We start from the raw sequence: 6,723 nt of genomic DNA, 5'->3' as shown, positions 1-6,723 counted from the left end.
CAAAAAGATTAAAAAATATATAATAATAACATGTGCCCCATTTGGGTGAGTGTTAAATATCAATTTCTTTTTAATACATTTTTTGCATTTAGATTTTTATTTTTAATATAACAATTTGTGAAAAAATATTTTAATTATTATTGCATTTCGATTTTGAAAAAAATATTTTGGGGGGATCATGGCATTTCAATTTTTAATTATTAATAACATAAGTTTTGCGAAAAATATTTTAATTATTATTACATTTCGATTTTCTGATCTTTTTACACATTGTTTTCTTTGTGATCTTTTATTGATATAATATGGACTGCGCCAGAACATACATATATATACTACTAGTATATATTAGGTGTATTATTTACTTAATTACTTATTTGTATTTAGATGAATGTATTGATAGTGAATCACTTATGTGCCTAACCGAATTGATGATAAAAGATCTGATCCCTGAAATGGGATACCAAGCTAAATTAATAAAGGGAAATAATGACCTGAAAACCAAATCGTCAATAAATACTGTTAGTATATATTCTGTAATTGTTAACATAATTTCAACTAATTTATATTTGCATATATAATTTAACTAGGAACTTATAGAAATAACTAATCAAGTCGATATGAATTTTGAGGATTTAAATAATTTTCCAATTGAAATAATTCAAAGTAATACTGGTGAGTAGGTTATGTATTTTCAATGAATATAAATAACATTTATTTTTATTTAATTCATTTTTTTATTGTTATTATTTTTACTTTAATTATTATTAGAACACAATTATTCTGATAATGTTGTGATTGAAGATACTTCCTTAAACGATTCAAATAAGGTACGTATTTATATTTATAAATTAGCTTAAATAAAAATTCAAATATAATAAGTATATTATATTTGTATGTCCAAATAGATTAATTATGAAATAGAAAACATATTAAATCAATTGTAATATGCTCGTAGTTGAGGTGGTCAGAGTATTTATTCTGATAGCCAGTTGACTACGAGTATATTATGATTTTGCAGGAAGCAAGACCGATTTGTTGACGATTAAGTTGATAGGTAATAGATAAATAAATTGTAGACAGGTGAAATATTACTATGTGGTTTATTAAAATGTTCTTCAGTAAAATTAACTAAGTCCAAATAATTAAATTATTACACAAAGTGTCGTGAAGGTGCTCGAAGTGCAGTGGAGAAAACACGTCTGAATGCCGTCTCCGGTCTGCTTTTATAAGGGCCCAGGCTCTCTTACCTACCCCCCGGACCATTGACTTATCCATAATGCGTCGTCATGTTATCGGTGTCAAGTGCACTGCGTCTGAACCTAATCATAATGATGTTTCCACGAACCGTCTGTTATCTGTTGCATTCTCATCCTGTTTTCTGGTTTTTTTGTACTATATCTACTTTGTGAAGAGTAATCCCCCATATCATGTCGTTAGACACATGGCTTGTGGGTTTTAATGTGATTTTATATAATATTATGATCGATTAGTCTCACCGTCTAGCGTTCCCTTTATTTATAATTCGTTATTATATATAAAATATCACGGTCATTCGCGCCCTTTAACGTCATCCCTTACCACCTGTAATGATTATAGTTCGTATATTTCATATCGATTACCTATGTTATTATAATATCATGTTCCTTATACTTGTGTAATATTTGAAAGAAACGGATACTATCCGTTACAAAATATTCAGATGGAAAAATGATTATAAAATATTACAAATTAAATAAAAAAATTAAGCAATTCTATGAGAAATATTTTATCTACTGTATTAATAAAAAATGAACTCAAAAATGATCCAGATTTAAAAATTAGTAAAATGAGATTTGAAACATTATCTCAAGGTATAATTTTCTTAGTCATGACTCATGACTCTTGATGTTCTAACTAATTGTTTTCGTTATATATATTAAAAAAATTAAATTTTTAGGCATCGAACAACTATTTAGCAGCGAAATTAAATCAACATATTTTATTGGTGATTCTCGAGAAGGGTCCAAAAGACCAAAACGAATAAAGGCAAATTATATGATAAATATTGTAGCATACAGAAAGAAATGATAAAAATTTCACCAATAATAGTTATCTACTTCAACTAAAAACCACCAACATGGTTTTTCTCCAAATGTGATATCTAATAGTAATATTTTTTTTGCTAATGTATATTGAAGTAAACTAATTTTTTTTACCTAATTAGGTATAGAGTTTAATGAAGAAATTTGTTGGCTGAAAAATAATACAGAGCCAAATGAAACAGTTTATTCTTATTGGAAACTAACGGCACCTTATAGACTTGGCTCGAATTTTGAAAATGCACTTAGTATGTTTCCAGCACTAACACTAAGTTGGGTCCTTCTCTCGTTAGTTAAAATTTTATTTTTAATGAAAAAGTTTAGTTTTAATAAATTTAGTTGTATTATTTATGCAGTTTTTTTTTTATATTTGTGTAGATAGAATCAGATTTTAATTATTTATATCCATCAAAAACTATGGCGTTGCTCTCTAAATTCGAACTATTTATTCAAAGTTTTAGAAAATATATAAATGATAATAATATAAATTTTGGAACTAAAGGTCTAGATTATATTGCTCAGTTAAATAACCCAAAAAGGCCTGGTAAGTATAATAACATTTATTAAATGGACTGGTTCAACATCTGAAAGCCTGCAGGGCATTAATGGATTTAAAGTTATATATTATACTCGGGCCACTCTAAGAGCGCTTCTGGGCGGCAACCAAAATTCGTCCGTTCTCGCGCATTCCCACCACTAAACTCTTTAAAGCACTGGCCGCCGTCAACGCGAGCCGCCGACACCGTCGCCGCCGTCGCTGCTCCCACTCACCTACGGCCGAGGAATTAGCCGCCGGCCGCCGCGTACTGAGTGGGGGTATTTACGGCAGCAACTAGGTGATAGAGTGGGAGAAATTTTGGGTACGGAACCGCGGAGGTTGGTCATTTGGATGCGCGAATGAGTAGCGCTCTTAGAGTTGTCCGAGTATAGTCAAATTACCTTTTTATGAAATTAATTACTAACTTCAGTTAAAATGTGTTTTATATATTTTTTTAATCAAGATTAAGTCTATATCCTACATGATTTATATAAGTATGATCACCATTATAATATATAGTATAAATATATAATTAATAATGAATAGTATTAATTTCTATATGTATGTATTACATTTTTATTATTAATCAGTTTTACAAATGTTGTGTTATCCTGTGGTGTGTACTGTAATTTATATTTTATATTCAAAGTTAAGTTTAATTTTAGTTTTTTAAATATATTTTGTTATAGGTAATGAAGTCTATGCTGCTTTATGGTTGGTTGCCACTGATTTTTCAACCACTTTGTATAAAACTTACTAAGACAAATAATAAAAAGTCTTCTTGGCGTCCCTCTAAGGTGGAACAAGCTTGTTCTTTTATACGTTTCATTAATGTAAGTTTTAAGTTTAAATATTTACAATATGGGCTTAAATAAAAAATTCCGGAACTTTTCTACTTAACGGGACACCCTTTTTTTGAATTTTTTTTTGGGGGGACTTTTTGGGTAAAAAAAATGTTGGTGAAATCAGAATTTGGCGCACGAAGTTATTTTCGAAGTTATAGCTAATCGAAGTTTTAACTTAATATAATAACCCCTAAATACCTATAATGCTAAAATTTTCGTAAGTAAAACAGTAGCGCAGTTGTAGTATCGTTGGCCTTTCGATCCGTTCGTCAGCGTTCGATACTCATCATGAGTGCATTGATTTTTTGTATTTTTTTTTTTTTTTGAAAAACGAAGATTTGTACAATAATATTGTAATATAGGTTTCAAAAAATTTTGTAAAATTTTTTTTTCTAAAATATGTATTTTAAGAACTTAGGCTTTCAAAATATTGTTTTTGGAGTATACACTTATTTCCAGCGTGGCCACTGGCTCGCTACGCTCGCTTGGACATTACAATCGAAAATATCCCCCTATTTGCTGTGCAAACCACCTCGGATGAACTAGGGTTTCAAAAATATTGTTTTTGAAGTATACGTTTATTGCCGGCGTGGCCACACGCTCGCTACGCTACGCTACGCGACATTCAAATCGAACTCGGGTGAACCTAGGTTAAGATGAAATAATAAAAATTATTAATATTATTATGTACCATTGACACAACGTGAATAGTGAAAAAAACTGTTTACCTAGACCAGGGTTCGAGCTCGGTTCACTTTTCATGCATAGTCATCATACCACCACTAGGCAACGACGGCCCGCTTGGCGACGGGACATTTATGAGTTATTAAACGTATTATATACTAACTTCGAAACTAAGTCCGAGCCCCAAATTCTGATTTCACCATCGTTTTCAGAGTACTTAACTAGATAAGTTTCAAAAAAAAAAAAAAATGTGTCCCGTAAAGTAGAAATATACCATAAAAAGTTCTAGTTAAGTTAATTACTAGTGTTACTGTTTTTAAATTAAAACCATTTGGGTTATGCTCATATCTATTTAAAATGTTTATATTTATTAACAGTCAATTGTCAATATCTGTATGTTATTAAATCCAAATGCTATACTTATTATATATGCAGTATGCTTAATAGTCATAATTCTCTTCATCTGTACAAATATTTTCAAAATGTGTAGTTATATGTATAGCAAATTTATTTCCTGTGCTCAATAATATTGATGATTTTTATTATTTAAAACCTTATTACTGGCTATTTATATATCACATAAAAAAAATAAGTTGATAAATTAATTGTAAGTTTCTATATAATTTTTAACTGAACTGAAAAAAAAAATTAGGATAACTTTACTATTGCTGAGTTTTACATTAATACCGTTGAAATGTTAAGTGGATTTCCTCAAACATTAAGATTTGATGCAGGAACAGAAAACACAATCATCAAACACCTTCAAACATTACTGCATCAAAACAATCCATCTGAAAATCCATGTGTTTTGATTGGAAAAAGCACTGCAAATCAACGAATCGAAGTTTAGTGGAGATATTTAAGAAAGCATCAAAGTCAGTTTTAGATAAATTTATTTCAAAAACTTAAAGAAGATGGTCTTTTTACGGGTTCATGGCTAGACAAAAGTCTACTAAGATTTGTATTTCTAGACATTATTAAGGTAGGTAGATACTTGATTACCTAGTTATTTATTGTGTTTAGGAATTAGGAATAACCATATAAAATATGCTAAGATTATAAGTTATAACTCATATCCTACCTCAAACTCATACCTATAGTTATAAAATGCTAGAATTTCCAGCCCTTTTAGTCATTATAGACCTTTTAGCTATTGCTGTAAAATTAGTATAGGAAAATGTCTATGTAACTGACACTGACTGCCTGAATAAACATGATTTTTTTGTTTTACCGAAAATGAAAGTATACTATATTATAATACCATAATCAAGCTATAACTTATCAACCAATCAAATACATCAAATACGGAAAACAAAAAATGCTATAGCTCTAAGTGGACGACCAATTACTATGTTTCATGTACCAGACACATACAATACTCATTCATATTTACATGCAGTTAACAGAGAAGATTTGGACATTTTGAAAAAAGAATGCACATTTCCCACTTTTCCATGTGATGAATCATTATTTGAGTACTGCAATATAGTTATGGTTGAAAAGCAGTTGCAAAAAGCAACAGAAGCCTATAAAGCTATTGATTTGTACATTACATTGAGAACAGACCTTTTGAACTCGCTGCCTGACTAAAACACAATTATTTATATTGTAGTCATCAATTATCAATCAGATTGTTAAAATAAAACTGTTTACACATACAAATATAATAATTCTAAATATTTAATTAAAATCGTAATAGTATTTTAATACTCCAAAAATTAAATTGTATTTTAGAAACCATAAGCAATGCCATGAATTAGTGAATTAAATTTCAAAATTAATAACAGAACAAATAATCTTATATAAAATGTATCTAACTCTTTAACAAAAAAAGAGAAATTTAATAATAGCAATGAACAATAAAACAAATTAATAATTCAATATAACACTAATGTAAGTATGGGTATTTTTGTGTCTCGAGTATTTAACACAAAACTCTATGTTTTAGTATAAGAACTTTTATTATTATTAAATATACATGATGGCACTTTTTACGTTATTACAAACAATACAAAAACATGGTTGATTTTACGGGTGAAAAACATATTGTAAAACGACTTGTTTCATTAATGTGTTTGTGTGTGTGTTGGATGATCGTTCCCGCACAATACGCAATACACTCTCAGTGTCGCCAACACCACATCTCTCCCTACTTAATTTAATAATATAATTTTTATAATTTTAATAATAATAATATTAATAACATAATAATATAAAATAGCTCAATGACAAACCTCTTAAAAAAAATATTACAAATAATAATAATACAAATCATACTAGAAAAGAAAATTAATACATTTTTTTTTTTTTTAATTCTTTAAATTCTTAATATTGTATAACATGTGGTATAATAATAATACATAAAAAAAACAAATACAAATAAATATAATTAATTTATCAATTTTAATTATTACAAACACTTTTTTGGTTTATTAATATGTCTTTTAGATCGCCTTACTTCCATACTATCATTTATATCAACTTTTTCCTCACTCCTACCTCTCTCTTTTAATTTGTGTTGATCAATGTGTCTCTTAATTTTCCCACACTCAGTGTCCACCATAAAAATTACTTTTCC

Source organism: Acyrthosiphon pisum, chromosome A1 (genome assembly GCF_005508785.2).
Source record: "Acyrthosiphon pisum isolate AL4f chromosome A1, pea_aphid_22Mar2018_4r6ur, whole genome shotgun sequence".
In the NCBI taxonomy this organism is placed as follows: domain Eukaryota; kingdom Metazoa; phylum Arthropoda; class Insecta; order Hemiptera; family Aphididae; genus Acyrthosiphon; species Acyrthosiphon pisum.
Note: the sequence above shows the minus strand (reverse complement) of the source record.